At 39.6% G+C, this 25,215-nt stretch overlaps 1 protein-coding gene across 3 annotated transcripts in view; it reads right to left on the reverse strand.

The window, feature by feature from the left end:
• LOC148056077 (uncharacterized) overlaps positions 1-25,215 on the reverse strand; it is a 174,375-nt gene that overhangs the window by 52,571 nt on the left and 96,589 nt on the right. For all 3 annotated transcript variants that reach the window (XR_015704042.1, XR_015704040.1, XR_015704041.1), the window contains exon 9: positions 19,255-19,391. The gene's annotated coding sequence lies outside the window, so the exon portion shown is untranslated. The remainder of the gene's footprint in view (positions 1-19,254; positions 19,392-25,215) is intronic.

A 25,215-nucleotide genomic window follows, 5' to 3' on the forward strand; every position in this document is an offset into this window, starting at 1 on the left:
ATGAAGAGGGGCAGGCAGGACAGATTCGAATTTGAGTCAGTCTGCTGGAATCAGCTACAGATGCAACAGCACAGGGAAGCTTACTGCACTAGGGCAATTCTATCTCTGACATGAAGCACTGCCACGGTCAACAGTGTTGAAAAAAATATTTGTGATGCCAAGGGGCGAGAAGAGGAAAATCTCAGTTGCTTCCAGATTTTGAAGAGATACAATGCAATGGAGGACAGTAGGGAACCTGTCCCCTTCGTCAGCAGCAATTTCATTATCACTAAAAGAAAAACTCACATTCTAACAGAGTAAATCTTCAGCTTGGACAAACTATTCTAGTTCCATTAAATTTGCAAAATGACTTAACCACAACCTCAAATTTCAAAGTCACAGGCGTACACTGTGGTCACAGAATTTGTCCTTCTGGGTGTCCCTGCTGTGAAGTCTTTCCCAGTTGTGTCTTTCAGTCGGTCCAAAATACTCTGGCTGCCTCGTAATAAATACTGTATGCTGACAGTCAGGCAATCCTATTAAGACCTGGCATTGCGAGTCCCTCAGGGGTAAGTCTGCTGTACTACTATTCTGTCACATTTCTAACATCTGACCCTTCAAAATGCAAGAAAACGTGACCAAGAAATGAACTTTCCTCTTGTTTATCATAAATAGCATGAAATACTTAGACCAACGCATGGGAGCATCAGTGCCTATTGACGGTGGTACTAGACTTTGTGACCATACACACAGGGCCAGGCATTTGCTGAAATCTTACAAAGATTTTTATCTGTTGAAGTGGGAGAGGATAACGTTTGAGCATGGCACTCCCCAAATCTCCCCACAACACAAACGTGCAGTTTTGTGTGAGGGTGGCACACGGTAACTGAGATAATCCCACATTACTTACAAACCCTTACACTGCTGCAGTGCTTTCCAATTGATTTTCAAAGCATTGCATAAACATTTTTGCTAAGCCAATCAAGCTCCTGACTCAAACATTGTGTCCTTATTCGGCTGTTCTTCCCTTCTCTTCTTCAGTATATGGGTCACAGATGCTCAACTCTTTGTGGTTCTGTTACCCATGTGTCTTACTGTAAGCAATGAAACTTATGATAAAACCTTGGCAGATCCTATTAATACACAAGGTGACAAGAATTCGTGACCCAGAAGAGGATCTATCATTTGCTGGCAAACTCTTTAAAACGACTCATCCTCCTAATGTAGCTCCTCTCTAAGAATAGAGCAGTACTGAAAACAAGATCTGTCAATTTGCTTTTTCTGTGTTGCTGGTGTAAGTTTGAAATCCAGAAGCGTGGCTCCCAAAGCACCACTTCATTGCAGCCACCAGGATGGATACCTCCCTCTGACAGGAGGTAAGCATCTGCAGAAAAAACTCACGTGAGAGATGCTAATAGTGACAATAACGAGCTCAGCTATTGAAGAACATTTTTGGCCCACATGCTAAGAGCCATCAAATTACATATAACTGCTGTAATGTGATTGGAATTTATTTCTGAGGAAGTGTTTTAATATTTGACATTAGGAGTTTCTATCATGGTGCTGAAGAAAACATTCTCACTGTGGTAAAAAATGACACTTCTGATGAGAGTCTTTAATTTCCATTCTGTCTCTTTTGTGTTTATCTCCACAAACAGCAGGCACATTGTTCATTTATCCCACGTTACATTTTTTCTGAAAAAACTTTTTCTGAAACACTTTTTCTTGAACAATAAAATGTCTGATAAGGGGGAGAAAAAAATTACAGTATGTTTCCACTATAGCATATTGCTGCCCTTGAAGAACAAGAATAAACCTCCCTCCCATAACTTTGCCATCAAGCCACCCAAGTCATTACAGGAAAAAACCAAGCTGTCCTTATGCAGAAAGAATACGTTAATTGTATTTCTTTGCCTAAGAATGTTGCTGGTTTTTTTACTTTGCAAATATCACCAGACAAAATCAAGTTGTTATCTTTTGTGTGTGGCTGGCTCAATTTTTTTTTTAAATGACCAGTGGAAAATGTGCAAGATTTCAGCCACTTTATTAGGACAAAAAATAATGACATTCCAGATAATTATACTGCCTCCAAAACAATTTGAGATGCTCCTGTCCAAATGGTTTCCAGAATTATACTCATTGTTGCAGAAACCCAAGCTCCTATAATGACTGCCAATTAAACAAATGGTGAACCAACAGCCTGTCTATCCTCTCGGTACACAGTGTGTCCTGATCATACAGGGACTGAGGCTAAGGCTGGAGCATCACCGAGCATCTGTGGTCTGCGTTAACGTTTCACTGACTTTAACAGGTAAGCGTTATCTCAGAATTTGGCTCCTGGACTCCATATTGTTTAATGCCTCTTATATAATTATTATTCACCTTATATCAGTGCTCTAATCCTTCACCTGCCTACTTCTCTTCACCATTTCTGTGTTCTTTACTTTTCTCTAACAGAGAGAAACTGGTGTGAAAAAGACATACATTATGTGTATATACACACACACCCCTGGCTGGGCAAGTACTAAACAATCCAGTAATATAGTGATCACATGATTACTGATTTTGGACACATTTTCCCTGGGTAAACTGAGATACCTAAGGTGGGGCTCACCTGTTAGAAGGCAGATATTCTGTCCTTCCAAAATGCCAGGTGCCTTTGCAAGTGTCTGTCAGAGTACAAAAGGGAACTGCAGTACCTCAGATTCCTTAGCCCTTTTTGAAAGTCTTGGTTTATGCTTTACCAGTCACTGTCAAGAAGATCAGCCTGAAAAGTTCTCACTCTCAGATTTCAGCAGTGGGAAGTGTTCTGCACTGTTCTGCTCTCCCTGCAAGGAGGTGGTGAGAAATATCAGCAGCTCCCAAAAAACACATTTGCAAATTATGATCTGGCTCTAGTACAGCTCAGGCACAGCAACATTTCTTGTTGCAGTCCATTTAGCATGACACTGCAAGCTGTAGGAAAACAGGCCTTGGAAGTTCATAATCATCAGGATCCAGCTAAAAAATATTTGGAACAGATCCTGAAATAATTACAAGAGTATGTGAATAATATTACATTTAACAGGAACAGGTTGGTGAAGGATTTCTTTCCTGCTCACCTCTAGAAGAGAAGATATGAGCCTTTTCTGAAAAATATCATCAGCCTTCAAAATCTGCCAAATGATATCATGAAAAATTAAAACAGATTCTCATTCAGACATTATTAAAGCAAATATATACATCCCTTTCTCTATGTGGGAGTCACTATCTCATTCCCAATGGTTACACTTCTCCGGTACATCATTTTTCATCTATCTTGACATTGCTCATTCGTTTAAAGATGACTGGCATCTACAATACAGCCCAGTTAATCTCACTAAATTTTATCCTATCCATTCATCGTGCAGCATTGTTTAATGAAATCTGAACTTTTTTTAGCAGGATTGCAAAACCATGACTGATAAAGTCTTACTGGAGTCTTAGTACTGCAATATATGGTGGCGAATGCTAAATAGTGAATAGGTGAGGAAGAGAATGGGATTTTGTTTTAAGGGCCACACTCCTGCTTTATTTCCATGTGAGAATGCAGTCACTTGAAGAAACGGTAGAGTTTTTCTTCCAGTAAAGGCTGGAAGGACCCAGTTTCTCACTGTGTAAAGCACGCCATATTGGCACAGTGCGGAGAGCCTGATGCCCTTCTGTAACCTCCTGTATAGGCTCATAAAAGAAAGGAAAGACAGAGGACCCCAGAGCCAGTGCTCTCCTTTCTATTCAGTATTGGAGTAGAGAAATAAAGCTTAAAGAGTAGTAGAAGGAGATACAATTTCCTTTTCTTTGTTGATATTATATTTTAACATTACAAGGCTGGCATAGGATGAATTTTTTGAAGCTTCATCATGAGATACAGCTATGGATGGTGACAACAAGCAGTATTATCATCTGGAGACTGTGGCAGCAGGTAAAACCTCTTTCTTCCTCTTCCCTTATCGTACTCTAACCAAAAAGTCACAAGTATGGTTCTTGTTCTCAGGACCGTGCCTACCATTTGATGGGCTGAGGTAACTAATGAGTATTTGTGATCAGGAATTAATCACTGAAAACACAAAGAGCATTTGACAAATTGGGAAATTATGCAGGGTATTTCCAAATGCACAGAAAACCAATCAAAATGCAATGGTGTCACATGCTCAAATCCTTTATGTCAATTGGAAACCTCCACTTTTGGTCGCATAATCTTTTCCATGTAGCCACAGCCACTGCATTTGTGAATGCAGACCTTTGTCCTGTGCAGTAACTGTCAGCATAGAATTCCAGTGGACATACAGACAAGTGCTGTTGACGGCAAATACTCAACACAAGTTTAACCACAGGAATCGAGGCAAACTACTGTCTGTCTCTTTATATTGCCATTGATTTCTGTCATTCTTAAAACCGGGACATGGAGCTATTTATCAACAGCAATTTACTTACTAATTCTAAGAGCCAAAACCTATTTGGGCTCATACTATTATGAAGTGTTCTTACTGGCTTATGCTCTGAGAGCTCTCCATGGGATCAGATTTCTACTGTGTTGGATGTGCAAAACAATTCAAAGACATCCCAGAGTAGTTTGCACTCTACGCCCACTTTCATTATGCTCACTAGAAGCAAGATTATGAGTAGTATAAGAAAACACCATGCAGAATCCTTACAACATATCCACAGAGGAATGTCCCTTCACTCTTAGGATAATGGATAGCCAAAATCCAGTTATCCATTAGCAACAGCATACATAGTGAAAAAGGATTTGCATTTAACTTCACAGAACACTGATCTTTGTCATCAGAAGCCAACCCTTTCCTGAACTACCTGGTATCTGGATGCTGTTCCAAATATATTAGCATAGATAACCAAGAAGCAAAGAAAGAAGGGCAGAGCACAGCTGGGCGTAGAATATATATAGCCAATAATTTAGTGGATTCCCCCTCTCTACTTAAAAATTCTATTTTGGACAGATTAGAACATTAAAAAAAAAAGGCAACCAAAACCTCCCAACCCTATCAAAGCAAATGAATTCTGGTGAATCCTGCACATCTCAGGGATATTTCTTCCCTCTTGATATTCACATTTTCAATCAGTTGGCACTGGACAACTAGATTATGCGTTCCTGTGATTAGATAAATCTACAGAGAGAAAAGCTCCTGGTATGAATACGCATGGTGGTGAATGCAACACTTATTTATTTCCTCTACACTCTGTTAAAAAAAAAAAAAGACAAATAAGCATTCCTGTCATCGCAAAGACTCAGAATAATAGTAGAAAATTAAATACAGAGGAAAATATAGCTGAAGAAAACTGGTTGAAAGATTTAAATAAGTGCTAGCCAAGTTTTGCTTAGCTGTGGTCCAGATTCATAAACCTACTTTTAGTGGAGTAGGAAGGAAGTGATGATGGATGCTATCATTTGCAGTGGGGTCCAGCAGCAGTGAGGCTCTGTTTGGCTTGCACAAAGTCTCCCAGTGTCCAAAACAGAGCATGGATGGTGCAGTACTCAATCCACATCGGGACAATTCACATCCAGAGCCATTGACAGCTCAGAGACTGACATAACTGAACCCTGCCAGGTAGCCAATGAAAGGCTCTTTTGGACAACTCTTCGGAGAGTGACAGCTGGTGTAATCCAGTGGGGTGAGGATGATTTATACCAACTAAGGACCTGGCTCATCACGTTTATCATTTTTGAAAGCATTTACAAAAGCTATCAAACAGTATGGCAGGCCACCGAAAAGGGCTTTTGTCTTCCAAATGCTCTTTCCAGAAGGAAGCAGTAATAGACCATAGAGCTGTGATACATTCACTGCTCAGTAAATATTAACAATTAAAGGTATACTGTGAAGTTTTACTAATTTTAAAAAAAATTATCAGTTCACAACACAATCCATCACTTAAGGTCTAAATCCCCTGGCAAGAAATCAATGCAGCATGAGTCATGACCTTGAATACATCAATCTCTTCTAAAGAACAGAAGAAATTGTAGTAACACTTGCTTAAATAATTCCAGTGCTGTGGTGCACTTTTAAAGCTAGGAGCTTTGTACTGAATCCCACAATTAAAGAACAGACATCTTTTCTTTGTCTGGACTTGACCATACACAAAACAGCCCCTTGTGTACATTGCGGCCTGTGACTCTGCTCTGTTGAAATCTGCACGCCAAGGGGAAGACTACCCTTCTGATCACTACAGCCACCTGCCACAGAGCACTGCTCTGCACAGACTTCGCATGAAGGCTAAGCAATGAATAGGATGCCCCACTTCACCAACACTGCAGCAGAACACACCAGTCCAGCTTACCAAAAATGCCTCCAAAAGGTGAAGACAGCTCAAAGTCAAGAATGCCACATCAGGGAAAATACAAATGAGTAAGGCCTTGTTTTCCTAGGTGTTTCCATTTAGGGACACAAGTTTTTACACTCAGCATGCAAGAGATGCCACGAATTTCCACTCAGTCATATCTATTTGTGGAGGCATTGCTGTGATTTAACGGCAGCCGTCAACTAAGCACTACCCAGCCGCTTGCTCACTCCCCCCAGTGGGATGGGGGAGAGAATCATAAGAGTAAAAGTAAGAAAACTCATGGGTTGACATAAGAACAGTTTAATAATTGAAATAAAATAAAAGAGTAGTAGTAGTAATAACATACAAAGCAAGCTATCCGCGATGCAGTTCCTCACCACTCACCACTCACCAACTGATGCCCAGCCAGTCCCCGAGCAGCGATCACTGCCCCCCAGCCTATATACTGAGCATGGCGTCATATGGTATGGAAGAGCCCTTTGGCCAGTCTGGGTCAGCTGTCCTGGCTGTGCCCCCTCCTTCTGATGCATCTGGCAGAGCATGGGAAGCTGAGAAGTCCTTGACTTAGTGTAAACTACCTAGCAACAACTAAAACATCAGTGTGTTATCAACATTATTCTCATACTAAATCCAAAACACAGCACTACACCAGCTACTAGGAAGAAAATTAACTCTATCCCAGCCAAAACCAGGACAGGCATTCAAAGAAACAACTTGTTGAAATTAACTCCTAACTCATAGCTCCTCCTCATTTTTCCTGCTATGGCCTGCATTCCCGAACAGGTATGCAGTCCTGTGCATTATATACTGTAACAGTCCTGACAGGCGCCTCCAAGAGAACGGAGAACAGTCAGCCACCTATTCCAACAGCAGGTTGAGAGCTGGGGAGTGGTCAGACATTTGCGCCTTTAACTTCAACAGCAGTGCGAACATAATGGCTGAACAAGAAGGGTCAGGCTTGAGTGTTTTAGTTTGCTATGCTGAACTACTTGTTGCTGGGGTATTGTATTTCTTCATTCTGTGTACAGCCTTAGGTATTGACAGCTACCTCTACACATTCTGAATACTTAAGTTACCCCATGGCTAGAGTAAATGCCAAGGAGGCCCTGCAAGGGCAGCCAAGTGCCACTATCCAGCTGGCTGAAATACTTTTATTTTAAAGAAATTAACTGGCTGCCTTCCACAGAGGTAGGGGAGGGTAGCCACTCGAATGCTCTCTGCCCTCAATCTTTTTTTGTGTGTGTTCGGTTTTGGATGACTGTTCTATGAGACTTGAGTCGCTCTGGCTTGCTGACAGCTATACAATAACACAGCTAAATGGATATGGGTAAGGATGAAGGATGCCAAAGAATTAGATTTGTATTTCAGAGGTGGAACTTTTAAGGCCACATTTGTAAGCTTGTAACTGCAAACATTACTGGAAAAAAGAAGACCTTTTTCCAGTAACACTGGGAGAAGGCAGAAAAACACTGCTTGAGGAAAGAATTGCAGGCTGTGACTAGACCTCCGAGGATCTGCAAGTGATGAGTCTGGCAACCCTGAGCACATGACTGGACCTCTGTCTCACACTTCCCCTCTCTAAGTGTTCACGCTTACTTGACAAGTGTTACCTTGTTCAGGAAGTTTTGAGTTTCTTAAGTAATGGAGCTTTTATTAGTGGAAAGTAACTTCAGCGACTTTATTACTTTTTTTTTCCCCCCCCATCTCTGCCAATTTTTGGCTACCTCTAGTATAAATTACTTGAATACCATGAAGAGCTGCTAAAAAGAAACCTGCTCATTTGCTGCTGTTGCAGTGATTGTGTATCAGTGATAAGCATTCAAAGAGTATTTCATAAATCGTGACAGTGGAAAGTAATTTTCTACACTATGGTTGAGATAAAAGGCAATGATGACTATAATGCATTTCTCTAAGTAAATATAAATCATAGCAGCTGTTTTGGTGTTTGGCTTAACTGTTTTGCAGTTTCAGTTTACTAACTCCTGCAGCAAAGATCTGTATTTCTGTTTGGATTAAATTGATACAGGAGGCCCCACTAGAGAGAGCTACTTCTCTCATATAAATGTTATGTTCATCATAGTGGATTTTTGGGTTACTTGATATTTTTTAATTTCTTATTATTTAACAAAAAGATATAAACCCTGTCCAAGGAAGAAAAGAAAACTAAGTTACCCCAGATAAAAACTGGGACACCTTCCAACATTTTTTTTTAATTATTTGTGAATTTAAATGGAAACCCTTAGTATTTGCTATTGTCAAGATGAAAAGATATGCCAGGGGAGATGTCCACAGACATTCACTTTCATTTCTCCCCTCTTCTCATAGCACTAGATGGATTTCTTTTTCCCCTCAAAGACAGAAATTAATATCACACACATATAATAATGGAAACAAGAACTAGGATATGAACTGGAGACATTTTGGCCTCCAAACAATAACTTCTCTGGACGAACTAAATGCCTTTGACTCAGTCAATAGAACATTTCTATCTATAGAGGATAATCACACCCTCCAGCACAAACGATAACAGATGTAATGTTTGAGCTGGGAAAAAAGACAACAGGAAGGTGGACCCATCAAATTACATTACTTTAATATACCGGTTAGTTGTTAGGCTAAAAAAAAAAAAAGGGCCAAACTCTACACATGATTTGAACAGCATATTTCTAAAAGTGAGAACTCTGAAAGAAGAGATAGGACTAGTGCTTTATTATAGAGGCACTGGCATATACTACTCATTTCCTCCATTAGACTCCCATCCCTATTCCCAGGGACCCAGTATTGCAATAAACGCTTGCTGAAATACTACTTCTGTAATAGACCTAAAAGCTAAATGCCAGCTGAGGCTGAACTTGAAGATAACTTTTTTTTTGCCTTCTTTTAAAGCAATCTGAAGAGCTGGGGCCATATGATGTGGCACCTGGCACACTGCTTGTAGCTACAGCTCTCTAGTGAGCTAGCATGTTTCCTCCTGCAGTGAACCACGGTGATGTTCCGTGCCTACTGCTGCCCTAGAGCCCAGCTATAGCATTTTCCCTTGGAAAGAACACATTTTTTGATGCCCTGCCCACCTGGCCAAGGGCAGCTTTAGGGCCAGGATATTCTATATTGCAGCACCACCTGCAGAAACTCTGTGCTTTCTGATGTTAAGGGTTCCTTCTACACTTCATCCTTCTGTGCAAGAGAGGGAAAGCTTCTTTAGCACTTGAAAAGAGCACAGACTTGCTATAAAGAGGTTCCTTCCAGTGTTGACTCCTCTCACTATTTTGTGTCTTCAGATGTGTTGGCTGAAGATGAACAGACATATTTTCTCTCAAAAGCATCAGCAGTGTTTCCCCAACCAGCACTAACAGCCCCACCATTTAGGCTGAAAGTTAAATCTAAGTTACAGGGAAACATGAAAAGGCATCTGCCCAAACTGTCTGCATTGGAAAGGATACTAGCTTCTGACTTGACTCTGATGAATGAATCTTCTCAACACCTTAATAATAAGTGAGCAGTAAATTTATTTAAACAGAGGCGCTTGGCCAGGTAGAAATCTAGTTTCTCCAGATCCTCCAACCTTTCTTCTGGTGAATGCTGGAATCCAGCTGGCAATCCATACATGTCAAACAATTCAGCTATGTATACTGCAGTCCTAACTTAAACCACTAGCATAAAATTTCCTGATGATGGATGAAGGAGGGAGGGGTGACAAGGTCACTGCTTCTAGATCCTTCATAAGACTGACTCCCAAACTATCATTCATAGCAGCTTTAATGCAGTAACATTTATAAGGTTGAGAATTCAGCTCATTATCCAGATTTTTCTCCCAGTAAGGTAGAAGGAAATAGTTCAAGTCAATAAACTTGTGTCTCACTTGTTAAGTACGTAGTGAAGCTCTGTATACTTGATAGTATGCAGAAGCGGTAATTAAAACGTTATATCAACTTTAGCCAGTTCAGAAGGACTTGGGTTCACTTCTCAGATAAAAAAGCCTTAAGTCTAATACAGGAGGCGATTGTGCGCTTAAAATACAGATCAGTTCTGTGATCTGCTCCCTTCATTGCCTTGGTTAATTCATTGGATCTCTTTGTCTCAGTTTCCTATGTGCAGAACAAGCAAAATGACATATTCTTCTCCCATTCATTTTGCTTCTGTATTACTATGTAACTTCTTTAAACAGGAGCTCTCCGTTAGCTTCAGAGCACTGTAACTGCTACCTTACATTGGGGATGAGGAACATCAGGTTCTGGAAATTGTAAGAAAAGGGGGAATCACACCTCAAAGACTTTCTTCTTTGATTACTTAGATTCAGAATGGGCCAATAGCTATGATACAAGCTCAACAGAAAGACTGAACGCTCAAATGCAAAGCATGCCCACATGGAAGGGTTGCCAATTCAAAACAAAGTTGTTCTTTGCCAATTGTCTAACTACATTGCACAGCTTTCTCACAGAAGCTGACACACAAGAAAGCCTTGAAGACCAAATCAATAGGTGGTTCATCTCCTGACAGCTTTTCCCTAAAGTCTAGATCAATGCTAAAGATAAAGCCAGTGCTTTAAGGGCAGGCAAAGCAATTGGTTTGGCATCAGCATTAGGTGTTCGCCTGAGTTCATTCATGCACCATTCTTTACCAAGTAACTACAATGTCCCGCACTTCCTGGAAGGGGTACAGAGCCATATTGCCTTTCTATTATTCAAGCTTGAAATGTTCTTAACAAAGGGTGAAGAAGAACAGTGCATGTGAGGACAGACATGGTGTGTTAAAGTAGGAGCTCTGAGAAACAAACACAGTGTATTTATCCCATACACTGCTTCAACAGTCTGACAGTGTTAATAACTTATTTTTAAATAAAAATGCCAACAAATCAACAGTATTAAGTTATGAATTGTCCTAATTTCAACTTAAGTCTCCTAATGTGATGAAGTATATTCACTTTTTTGTTAGGACAGCTAGAAAATAAAGACCCAGAGGAATGAAACAGGTTTTTTTTTTAAAGTTTTTTCAGGAAAACAACCTTTACTATTCCTACCCTCTCTCATTTTCTTACACAGGATACCCTTCTGTCAAAGCAAACAATCTGAAATTGGACACCAGAAGTTAACAAAAATAAGAGCTCAGGCAAGGGCTCAGACACAGAGGTGACTATAGAATCACCATGTTAAACTGAGAGCTAAAAGTTTCAGTTAGGGGCTGGAGATTAAGGGAGAAAAGATGTAACAGCAGCGGGAGGGCAGTGATGACCCAAGCCAGTGGTTGTGGCATACACAAGGACTTTTTAAGCTGAAAGAGTGTACTAGCAACGATGGTCTGCAGAAGGAGAAAATAAAGCTGCAAGAGGGTATAATGGCAAAGACAGAGAGATGGTCAGATGTCTAAAAGGGATAGAACTTGGCAAAGGAAAGAACAACATCACTTTACTAAGAACAAAGTGAAGGAGGCCTGCAGGCGGCAGTAGGAAGAAAAGGCCTATTAGAAAAGACAGGAGATGGGTTGAAGATGACAGGAGAATGATATCAAAGGGAACAGGAGTTTGATGGAAGAAAACCATATTCCAGGGAAAGAGGAAACATAAGAGGGAACCTGCAGGGGAGAATAATATGGGGCTACCCCTATACAATTATTAGCTGCTAGAAGAAGGAACAGTTATAGCTTGTTTTTATATAAATACACATTCAAAATACTGGCACCAAAACCTTAATAATAAAGAAGATCTTTACTTCAGCTTGAAAGAGATCGAAAAAGATTCTTCTGGTTAAAAAGGCCTTTCCAAATTTCATTAAAAAAACTACATGGTCTTACAACGATACATAGTCTTCTAATAACTCATCCAATGGAATGACAGTAGCAGTCTTGTACTTCAGAGGATGGTTTCTATGAAGTGTGATATTCAAATACAGCATTCCAAAGATTCAGGGATCTAAATTCTTTTCACAAAAGAAGTTTACCTGGGTAACATGCAGAAAATACTGTGGCAACATTTTCAAATTCTGGGGTGCATTTTGCCCTTAGTTCCTTTCTATTTGCTACCATGAGCAGAGGAGGAAAGGAAGACCATTTTAAAAAATCCTAATTTTTCAAATAAAATGCAAAATCAATTCTTTTAGTTGGAATTCTTATTTTTAAAGTCCTCATTTGTCTTCCTCCTCTCCTATTTGCTCTTCTGAGCCTGTTAAATAAGGCAGTGCTGAAATTGTATTTCAAGTTAATTTCAGTAGAATCCTTCTAATGTTTGCTCTTGATAGAACAGCATGCAGTTCACATTGCCTTTTTCTATTCTCCCTCAGCTCAAGGGGGTTTCTGCTCTTGGGAGTGTCCTTTTATCTGTTATGCTGAGATCTGGTAACTGCTGCTGAAAGTTGGTTTTCAGTTCAACTAGCAGCACTTACAAGCTGGAGGCTTGATTCTGATCTAACTTATACTGCTGTAAATGAGGAGTAACTCCATTAGGGTCCGTTAAATTACACAAGGTATGAAATAAAGCTAAGCGAATCCAAGATCAGACCTTACATTTTTCCCCTCCTTAGAAGACAAAATAAATAATCTCTAAACATGAGTAAGCAGGTATAGTCAGAAGGCAATTCTAGTTCAGTATCTGTATACTAAATAGAAAGATACTATGGCAGTACAAATAGCTTTACTAGAACAAATCCTAGCTTATGCCACATGAGGTTCTAGACTTATAGGATATAAAGTGTGAACTGCTCTTTTGACCGTGCAAAAAGACATTAGTATTCAAAGCAGATTGGTAAATGGTACAGTACAGATCTCAGATAGGATAAGAAAAATATTTCCTTTTGATCATGCAACATTGGAACAAAGTTAGGTAAACAAGATTAAATATCGGTGTCACATGTGAATGGATAATGGAACTACAGTAATTAACAGAATTGAGTATCTTGAGTTTAGTCAGGATCACATATATCTTAATGAATATATGAACGTGTGAGAAATAAGGAAATTTAAAGACTGGCCTCGTGGAACTGTTTTCTGGGGTACTGTATCTGAGGTGCTGAGACTGTGAACGCAGCAACTGTTTCTATGGGAATCAATTTCCACGATCAGCTTGCTAGCTAATCCAAAACCATCTCATTATAACAACTTTAATATTCATCAATGACTATATAAAGGGATGAATCCAGCCATTAATGAACTAAAGGAATAAATAGTTAGGACTGCACTAAATGGTTACAGAGGCTATTTTGGACTACAGGACCATCCTATCACCTTCCCCAGTCAGTTACAGCACAGGAAGGGCTGAATCCCCTGTAGTAAACAGCTAGCCAAGTGAAGTTAAGTGTGAAAATCTGAGTAACTTCTGTGCAATATTCTTCTGAAACTTCATTTACCAAAACAACAGGACTAGGCTCCCTGCTCATTGCACAGTCATTTCCCAGCATAAAATGAAGATTCCACTTAAAGGTAGATTTCTATCTACACTCATACAGAAGTCTAAAAAATGAATAGACTGTATGCAAAGTAGGACGCTCAGGGTCTATGTCTTTAGCTAAGGTGACTGCAACAGTAGCAGTGCATTCCCAAACATCTCCTAGTCTTCAAGTAAACCCATAGAAACATTGTGAAAGGACTGCTATTTTTACCCCTTCCCCTCTCAACTTCTCCTGAACCGAGATCCGTTAAACAGATTCCATGTTCCAGCAGATCTTCTAAGTAACTCTACTGACAGAGCAGAGGTAGTCACAGTGTGGTAATTTTTAACAAAATGTATCAACCGAAGGAAGAGGCATCAATATGACAGTACAAAATTGGCTTTTTGTAAAAGGAGGCATTCAAGAATATGCGCATGTACATTTGAATCCAAATGTATCATAAGGAAGAGGCAGTGCTGCTTACTTTAAAAGTCAGCTGTGTACCATGAATTTAAAGATATTCAGATTATCCACCACTGTGTATGACTGCTTTCTGCTGGAAATTATGATTCTTCATGACGTAATTGACTTGTCACTGTAATAATTTTATCTGGCTATGCAAGAAATATCTCAGATGACAAAAGGCAGCTTGTGATGGTCTCATTTTTCTACTTTTGTTGAAATAAGTGGTTATCATTAGCACAGAGTTTCATGTTTTTAACTAGAACACACCCTGCACGTACATGCATGTATAGGTGCCAATATATGTATAGTGTGATGAATCGAGGGAGGAGCATGTCAATGGTGTTTAAATACAAAAAGAAGTGCTGTTAACAACAAAGCAACAGTATGTTCATTGTGAAAGATGAAACAAAAGCAATAAGGTTAAAGTAGCAAAGAAGCTCCGGGGTAGAGAGCTGGAAAAGCTTTCAAACATTAAGGTTATTTCAGCACCAGAACAAATTGGCTAGAGAGTGTGTGGACTCTTCATCTTTGTAGAACCTTAAGAATAAGAAAGAAACACACTTCTCTTGACAGATGCAGGGTACTTTATTCTGCCATAAGGCATGAGGATCGTCTAAAAAGACCTCTCGACATCCATAAAGCTTTGAGGCCTAGAATATGGTCAAGATGACATTTGAACTCCTTCCATGAAAATGAATGTCAGCAGTAGTGTCATTTATACCTAATTTTAAAAAATAAAAGTAACAGAAAGGAGGTAAAGCTAATTTTTTCTAATTCAAATCACAACTGAACGATTCTGAATTGAAACCCCAATAGCCCTAGGAAATACAGAAAAGCAAAAAAGCTAACACTATCAGGCCTCCCCAGCAGCTTCCACAAAACAGCTGACTTTGTCCAGAGAACTGTGTGCAAAGTACTTTAATCAGACACAGAACGTTTTTTGTTTAAATATCAAGGAAAAGAAACCTTGCAAGGGAGAGACATACCCAGTCCTTTTAAGTTATTCAGATTTTGACATGCTATTTGTTGAAACACTTTTTCTCATCCAAAATAGTGCAATTAGATAGCAAAATCTGAAAAATTCTATATTAGCCAAGTGAGAATGCTTTTTTTTCGATTTAAAAATACCTTTCCAGAATGAGATGTACTCCATTGTCTATTAGAACGTCTAGTATTTTAAAAGGCTAGACGCAGAAGAAAATGCCTCAATGTAACTGAAATGTTAAGCTTTCCTTTTTTTTAAAAAAAGGAAAGAATGCTGTACAGTAGCACAAAAAATAAACATTCTTTTTCAGAAACTAAGAAAGCTCCTAGGAGTAGAAAAGCCACCTTATACACAATTCAATTTTAAGAGGGACAGAATTAAAATCTTTTTCCCCCAAGAGTCTTCAACTTCATTTTCTGATGTTGCAAATTTAGCAGTCCTCCAATTTTCAACTTTGTTCTAAAATAAATCAGAGAGGATCAGACCTCAATTTCTATCATATAGAACAAGCCTTAAAGAATGTAATACTATTTAGAGGACAGATATCAGAAACCTTCTGTTTGCACTTGTAATTATGTACGATAACACCGCTTTCACAAACAATGGGACGTAACCACCGTCATGCCGTAACTCTGGGCTGTTATCTCAGTGCTACACGGAATCTCCTCTGGACAAATCTTACTGATCGCTCTGACAAGAACTGCAACTCATAACCCTTCTAGGGAAGGCATGACCTTCTAATACCTCAGAAGTGGTGCCCCTCCCCTATTAACTGAATCAAGAATTGTATTTTGACCGAACACATTGACTGACATAGGATCAAAACTTGTGGCAGCAGCCATGCCTGGCCATACACCCTGGCTTGAGACAGAATTTAATAAGCATGAACTGCAGAAGAACAAGGTGATTCAGCTAGCGAGCCATGAGAAGAATCAAGGGATTTTCACATCTTTGTCAGGTGACCCCCACAGCATGCTATTGGGAGATTATTCTGTAGTGAAAATTATATAGCTCCACTGATGTGCCCGCAACTTTGGCAATTTATACCAATAGCAAATTTTATCCACAGTTTTTTGCACATGTTCCTCAAAATGATGAGTTCTGTATTTTTTTCAGCTTAAAATAAAAATTATTTGGTTGAATTGTAGAGGCAAGATACCCAGTTGTACACAGGGCTTTCAATTGAGTTTTGCTTGAGTAAGATGTGTAAGGGCCAGCCTCACTGCATTTCATTCACTTAGAATGCATTTGTTGATCATAATAGATAATTGTGAAGCCAGGATTACATCAGTTGTCGCAATTTGGATGGAGTCCACCTCTCCTTTCATGGATTGAAATGTGTGAAATTCAATTGCTCTGGTGAAGTCTTAATTTTATACCAATTTACTTACAAACATTGAAAGGAAAATAAAATTTAAAATGTGCAAAAGATTAAAGCACTCTTGTGCTAATGAGCGCCATCTGTTTATTTCTTTCCTTTTTAAAGCATTTTCAATAGGTGGAAATGAAAGACTTCAGACACATTTTCATGTCTTGAGCCTCAGCAACAAAAAAAAAAATAAAAACAGGCTCATCATCTTCAGTCAGCAAACTTGCGCTAAGAAAATATGCCTCATTCCAGCTTGCCAATTGCTTCAGGGCCAACTTTAATTGCACTGCTGATGTGAAAGTGGCTTTGCCCCACACCAGGATTCTTATCCATGTCAAGAATCCTCTCATTATAACTGTGTTAACATGTCTGAATGGCCCCCTCTGGTAACAAATTGGTGACTATATGTTGCTCAGTATTTAGAAGGTGGCCAGTATGAACAGAAGCATAGCATCCAGTGCATCTCTTAACTCTTGGCAAGCAGGGGCAGCAGGTTGCTCTGCTACTGCAGTGTTGTGGCACCAGTCTTTGGGACTTCATCACCAGCGTATTGTAGTGTCAGAAGGTCTGCTCAAAGCACCCCATATATAGCTTTTATAAATAAGCACCATAGCACATATATACACACACACATATATATATAAAAAAACACAACACAGTCCAGAGGACTATGGCCATATCAGGCCATGTTTAAATAGAACAGCAAGAATCCTCTAAATACAAAGTCCGGCACTGAAAATAAATTGCACATTAGTGGACCAGTGGAGCTCCAGCTCCAGCCTACAGAGCAAGCTAAGAACTTTATTGGCAATTCATCACTTCAAACAATTTTCGAATGCCAACCATATATTAGACAGCTATATAGACAGATTTATAGCACTGCTTGGAATTGCATCACAGTAGATATATGCTTAACATTCAGCAAAAGGTGTCTCTAATCAGATACATGCTGCAAAATGACCCAAGTCTTACTAATCAACTGATCAAGCAAAAAAATTACTGATTTTTGGAGGAGGGTTTATTTTACAGTTAGATCAGTCACTTCTTCCTGGTATAATTTAATGAACGGTGAAAAACAGAAGTGATGAGTTGGTGACAGCCACCTGGAAAGCTGCAAAAGCAGTACCATCACACATTGTCACGTTCTGGTCTAAGATGTAATAGCAGTCAAATGCAAGTTAACTAGTTAAATAGCCAGACAGCCAACATTCAGAGAAAAATAAAGACAATTTGAAGTGTCATCACATATATAAAGGATCTTTCTATCCTTACAGAATTTTTTAAAGCTTCAAAAAACCCAAGATGCATACATAAGTGGAGATTAGAGGACTCTTAAGAATCCTTATGTTTTATAACAACTGCTACCTATACTCTGTTGTGTAACTGGAGCTGCAGATTTTAGGACTATTGACGTACAGTTCCAATGTATCATAATTAGAGCAGCATCTGTGCTAAATGCCCATATGCTGTTGCTCATGGAGAATTAGTAGAATATTTCCTGGCCTTTAAAGGCCCATTTCCTACACAAGCCCGTTTGGACAGTATCATGATGCTCTCTAATAACTGACAACACAATGACATTTTCTAAGGACTGCGTATTAACATTGGAAGAAGACAGGGATCCAGGATTCTTGGACACTGCTTGTCACATGTTATTCACTTGGCTTCAGTCAATGGCTTTTGCCATGTTTGTTAACATCCACAAAAAAAGAACAAATCCCTCTCCTAAGAGGCATGCTGAAAGCAAACAGCACACATCAGTTTACATTCAAATAGTAATCTCTCGCATAAGTTTATGCCTATTGAAAGCTTTGGTGGGACCTGTATAGCTAAAGAAAAGTTCCTGTCATTAGCAATTACGGTTGAAATAAGCAAGACAGAAAAACAGAAAAAAGCTTAATAAGCAGTCACTTAAGTATGCACAAGAAGCCAACAGCCCAGCCAAGGCTGGAATTTACCTTCCCTGCAAACCCAACAATTTAACCATGGGACTCCGCTGATTTTTTACAGAGCACATGTATAAAAAAAAAATCAGAGGAGCTGAAGGAAGTATTTTGAAACATAATTTTGACAAGAATTAAACTAGATAGAGTGTGAAAGACTCGTGCTTCATTGACAAGAAACTGAACCCACATTTGGCCAAACTAAGATTTTACTCCACTGACACTATAGGATATAACCAACTAATAACGATGTATGGATTTTCAGTAGTGGCCTACTGTGTGAGGTGTGATTGACATGTAAACAAGCATCTGGGGCAGAAGTCAGATGAATAAAATTACTTTCTTCTTTAAAGAATACAGATGATGAAAAACCCCCAAGTGTTTAATATTTGCAGTAGCATTTCACCTTTTATTTTTACTTCCTTTTATTCAACTTGACATAAATAGCTGCCTAATAAATTAACACAACCTTGATTTGACAAGCTTTTCCCCAGTTGCATTACAACGTCAAGTACCAGGGCCATTGCCTTCAGCATAGCCTTGACCATTTGTCATTTTCTTATAATTAATTACAGCTCTCTCAACCAAGGCTGCTACAGAAAGTGATAAGACTATTATACAGCTTTCAACATTCATTGTCTATGGGATTTTCACTCTCTTCATTGTTTGTTCTCCAAGGGGGCATTGTCCAATGTTCTGGATATAAAATTAATTTTATCATTAATAGGAATCCAAAGCCCAGTTTCTTGCACAACTCTGAATCTTTTGTTTCTTCATATTTTGCTAATAGCTGGCATGGTAAAGAATGCAATACATTCTGGCCTCAGAATATGCAGTACTTACCCGTTTTGTGTTGGATCACTACTGACTTGAGTCAAACTCCAGAATTTTCAGCTTGCAGAAGACATTGGCATTTCAAAACTTGGTTCTTATCTGAATCAGAACACTTTTCCCGTTTAGGGTTCCCAGGTAAGAGACATCTAGGAAAAAAGTCTGAGTTAGAAATTTTGTAATGTAACATTTTCTATTGAATTTCACTTTACGCATTTCAGTTGGCCATATCTATTACTTTATGTCATCTCATGACACAGATGTCTAAACTTCTGCCAAGTACAGAATTAAAGAATTTCAAACAGGACATTCCTCTACTACTTTAGCAAGACCCTTTCTTTTCCTTTCCTTCCCACATATCTATCACATACTTTGAAAAATTTTTACTCTTACTTACCCAATATTGTCTTGGTATTTAGGCACAGATTTCTCAGGGTAAGTAATTTTTACCATATCATTATGTTGGATTTCTTAATTACGAGATATTGTTTGTATTACAATAACACTTGCCAGCTCCAGCCAAGACTGAAGTCACAGCCACCTCAATCAACCTCTCCCCTAGAGATCTTGAGACTTACAGAAGGCAGGCAAAAGGTAAAAAGTGAAAGACCACCACATATTGGGAAAAATATACTCAGCTGCTTAGAAGCCGACCTGCAAAGAGAAACCAGGTCTCTGACTTTGTTTCAGTATTCAGCCTACTAATCCAAACTGTCAGTCATGACCTTCACCAAAAGAAAACCTGTCAGCCAGGTTTCCAGCAACACAGGGTATTATCACCTTTCCTTTTCTCAAACTGCACCATGCTTTGAATATTTTGTGCACGAACTTTCAGTGCACTACTTCAAGAAGTAAGATTTCTTTTACTTTTATTACACAATTAGGTAAATTGGACAGATGTTCTACTTTATTTTTCCCACTCTTTACTGCTAGCATCTATCTGTGTCATCCCTCACTAGCCTGCTCCTTTCAGCTTCCCATGTTGCTCACTTGGGTTACTAATTGTTCTATTTTTGCTTCAATGGCCACAGTTATTGATCGTGCATCGTGGGAATTTTTGATTGAGTTCTGCAGCAACACAAACACCAAATCTGTCAGGGAAGGTACTTCTCTCTCTGGATTATGTCCTGACCTAGATAAGTTAGGGTAAATGGGTTCAAGGACCATACCTATTTATACTACAGCACAACTTGCCCTTGTCTCTGCTTTGCAAGGACAGACGATACATTCCTGATACTTTCACAACAGGGCGTTGATACATCTGCCTCATTATTAGGCACCCTGAATAAATCAAAATCTGGCTATTTTCAGTACAATATTTATTTCCAGATGCATTTGTAAGACTATAAATATACTTCTAGACACTAGTATGCGTATTATAAATATCACTTTAAAGAGAACACATTTTAGACATCTCTCCCTATTTCTGGAAAGCTTCATTCTAAGAAAAGTAAAGGGTAAACATTGAATTGAAACTTAACCATTAACCTCAGGGAAAATATTATAAGCATTCAACAAAACTATTAAGATCTCAGCATTTATAATTCTCTGCCTGAACAAGTTATTTGAATTATAATATAACACTTCTGGCCAAGTAACATATACCATTTTACATGAGAGCTCATAGATGCTTTTGGTTTTGCCCCTAAAGCTTCCAATGAAAGTCGTTCCATTTTTGGATGAAAACACAAAACGAAATGATGCCAAATATTCAACTTTCAATGAGAAAAGCTAGCTTTTACCTAATAAATTATGTTCTCACCTTTTTAATGAGGAAGTTTGGATATTTCAAAAAAGGCAAAAATCTTCAGTTTTGGGCCCGTCACTACAAGACAGACATTGAGATGCTACCTGAAAGGAGGTTGTGGTGAAGGTGGGGGTCGGTCTCTTCTGCCAAGTAACAAGCGATAGGACAAGAGGAAACGGCCTCAAGCTGCGCCAGGGGAGGTTTAGATTGGATAGCAGGAAAAATCTCTTCACCAAAAGGGTTGTCAAGCATTGGAACAGGCTGCCCAGGGAAGTGGTTGAGTCCCCATCCCTGGAGGTATTTAAAAGATGGGCAGATGTGGTGCTTAGGGACATAGTTTAGTGGTGGACTTGGTATTGCTACGTTAACGGTTGGACTCGATGATCTTAAAGGTCTTTTCCAACCTAAACGATTCTATGATCATCTTAAGTTCTTTACTCTGATTTGAAAAGCTGATTCCTACCCAAAAATATTATTTCCCAGTAAAAGTTAGGGAGGTGAAAGACCTTTCAAAAGCCCCTCTATTAAGGAATAAGAAATAGCATAGCAACAGACACAAATTAAAGGGACCTGAAATCTTATCTGATCTGTCGCGACAAAGAACTTTTCATTAAGTTGGTCTCCTTGCCCAGTTGCTTCCACACTTTCAAGTTTTGCTTGCTACATGCAAGTAACAGAGGTAACACAAGAATGTGAACGCTGCAATGCCAAAACTTTTCGACCTGCAGCCCAGGTTTGTTCTAGACACTCTCTACTCAGGGCTCCACTCCACACATGTGAAACTTTTCTGAAGTTCTTTCACCAGCTATTATATCTGATGTTTTATCCTTTGGGTAGAAGCATTGCCCAGTATTGTAAAGGGAACTAGTTCTGCTGCCATTGAATTTATTGCCAAAACTTTACTGACTTCCTTTGAAAGGGATCAACCCTTTTACATGTAACATTGCACAATTCACATAAGAGTCACATTTCTTCTGTGTGTCAATGAATGCTGCACCATTGGATATTTGCCTTTTTTCTTAAATCCCCATTCCACCTATTTCCACTAATCTCTCTCTCATGAGATCCTATGAGACTTCAGGCAGTTTGCTTATCGTTAATAAGACCTTCCTCTCCAATTACTCTATTGTTCTGTCAATATCTTGGAAAATTGACTGAAAGATCAAAGTAAAAAGTGTTTATATTTATCTAAGATTGTCTCCTGCTGCAAATTTTGTGTGGGTATTATTTGCCACATCAAAATATCCCTCTACTTTTAAAAGAAACACAATATCAAGATAGACAGACATGGTGGTTTACTCCCAGAGACACCTGCTATTATACAGCACCTCCAAGGACAAGTAATTTCAGTTTTAAGGAACAGTTAAGCCTGACACCAAATCAGAGTTGCTAATGGTTACAGAAGCATTTTCACAATAAAGTGCTGTTCTTCTTCAGTTGCTAAATTGTTACTAATTCAACCACTGAAGTAATAGAAGTTTATTTCATACAGTGTATGAAAATGACCTGCTAAAAAGAGCTATTTTTGAAAGGTAAGGGGTGTCCCATCATACACACACACAAACATCATAAATATACAAATCACATGGAACAGTTTTGATAACAAAAACATGTACAGCAGAACTTTCACAGCTTTCTCTGCTTTTATACCTGGCTAATGGATGGCTGAATAAGCGAAGCACCTTGTCAAGGGGACTAACCCCTTGGTAGAAACTGTACAAAGTGTAAATAATGCTTATCTCAGTTTAAGGTCAAGTCCCTGAGGCTTGGAAAGATCTCTGCAGCTCAAAAGGTACTGTTCTGTTCTTTCTAAAAAAGGACTGCAGGTGGGTGCCTGCATCTCCATTTTCAAGGTAAAGCCTTTAATGCAGGTGCTCTTTTGCATATCCAATGCACCTCCTCTATTGTGGGGTTTAGTAGTCCTCTGCACTATGAAAAGATAAAGGATTAAGTAAGAGTCATTCAGTTCTTTACCACCAAAATAGCCTTCTTTGTAATTAATCATAGAATCACAGAATGCTTTGGGATGGAAGGGACCTTTAAAGGTCATCTAGTCCATCCCCCCTGCAATTGGCAGAGACATCAACAACTAGATCAGGTTGCTCAGAGCCCCATCCAGCCTGGCCTTGAATGTTTCCAGGGATGGGGCATCTACCACCTCTCTGGGCAACCTGTGCCAGTGTTTCACTACCCTCATTGTAAAAAGTTTCTTCCTTGTACCCAGTCTGAATCTACCCTCTTTTAGTTTAAAACCATTACCTCATGTCTTATCACTACTGGCCTTGCTAAAAAGTCCCTCTCCATCTTTCTTATAAGCCCCCTTTAAGTACTGAAAGGCTGCAATAAGGTCACCCCACAGTCTTCTCTTCTCCAGGCTGAACAGCCCCAGCTTTTTCAGCCTTTCCTCATAAGAGAGGTGCTCCATCCCTCTGATCATTTGTGTGGCCCTTCTCTGGACCGTCTCCAACAGGTCTACGTCCTTCTTGTACTGAGAACCCTAGAGCTGGATGCCGTACTCCAGGTGGGGTCTCACCAGAGCAGAGGGGCAGAATTACCTCCCTCAACCTGCTGGCCACACTTCTTTTGATGCAGCCCAGGGTACGGTTGGCCTTCTGGGCTATGAGAGCACGTTGCTGGCTCATGTCCAGCTTTTCATCTATCAGTACCCCCAAGTCCTTCTCAGCAGGGCTGCTCTCAATCCCTTCATCCCCCAGCCCATACTGATACTGGGGATTACCCCGACCCAAGTGCAGGACCCTGCACTTGTCCTTGTTGAACCTCACGAGGTTCACACAAGCCCACCTCTCCAGATCCCTCCGGATGGCATCCCATCCCTCAGGCGTGTCGACTGCACCACTCAGCTTGGCGTCATCTGCAAACTTGCCAAGGGTGCACTCAATCCCACTATGTCATTGATGAAGATACTGAACAGCACTGGCCCCAGTACGGACCCCTGAGGGACACCACTCATCACTATTCTCCATCTGGACACCGAGCCATTGACCATTACCCTCTAGATGCAACCATCCAGCCAGTTCCTTAATTAATGGTGGTACAGACTCCATAATTTAAAAAAAAGGTTGATTGAGGTGGCAGCCACATTTCCCCAAAACTAAGCAATGAACAACATCCAGAGAATTCAACTTGTCAGAAAACAAAAGCCTGCCCAGCAGTGAAAAGCTCCTCTGGTGCCACCTCTAGTCTAGTACTTCTAGCACTTTAGATTTCCCTTGGTGTGGCTAATACCTCAGCATTCCAGGGCTGAGGGCTCTCTTGGATTTTCCTGAAGTGTTGCGTGAAGCCTCACCCATTACTCCTAGAAAAATCCATTTTTAGCATTCAAAATTCCACTCCCTCTTTGGTGCTTAGATCCCTCAAACATTTGTGTGCTGTTATGTCTCTCTGTAGCCACTGCTCAGCCAAAGTCTATGTATTTCACTCTTTTAATGTTTCCTTTTATATGAATCTCCACAGCTCACTCTTCCCTCTGAACTACCTCCAACATTCAATACCTCTTTCTGATTCCAGAAATCTGACAATGATCAAGTTGGATTCTGTTTCCTGCAGTCAGGAACATTCTGTACAGAGTTATTCTTGTGATTTAAACTATTTTTATGAACATATTTTTAAAGTTTTATCTCCTGTACATCTTTTTTGGTGCCAAACTACAGTTGTGTGTGAGGGGGAAGCACTGATATGGAATTACTTTAAATACCTAGTCTAGATAGGTTAGAGAGGCACAGAAGACCCAGAGGGGAATGGGACCGGGTAGACAACACAGGAGCTGGTGCAATTCTGACTGTAAGGTTCGATCTGTGCCAGTCCTTCTCAAACACATCCATCTGCCCCAGCATACAACGCACTGAGTATTTCAGAATTGCTTTTGCAATGCACAATGTTATTTATTTTATCATACAATCATCCAAGCTGAAGTTGAAGTGGGAGGCACACAGTAAAAAGAAGCAGAAATAGGCGGGGTAAGTAGCATAGGCTTTAGTCCTGAAGTCAATGAACAATTTATTTTATTTGCACTACTGACAGACATTGGATCCCAACAGCTAAAAGGCATTTCACCTAGCTCTATGGGCGTTATGATTTTGGCAAGAATCTCCATCTCTTCATACTCCTACAGAATCATAGGTGACCAGTCAAAATTTTTTTATAAGATTTTCCCAGAAAATTAACATGCTGATTCCACATCATGAGAGTGATGTAAATTTCAAGAA

The sequence above is a fragment of the Nipponia nippon genome, unplaced genomic scaffold, assembly GCF_047370975.1.
Source record: "Nipponia nippon isolate SJK-2023a ecotype South Korea unplaced genomic scaffold, ASM4737097v1 scaffold_18, whole genome shotgun sequence".
Lineage (NCBI taxonomy): Eukaryota > Metazoa > Chordata > Aves > Pelecaniformes > Threskiornithidae > Nipponia > Nipponia nippon.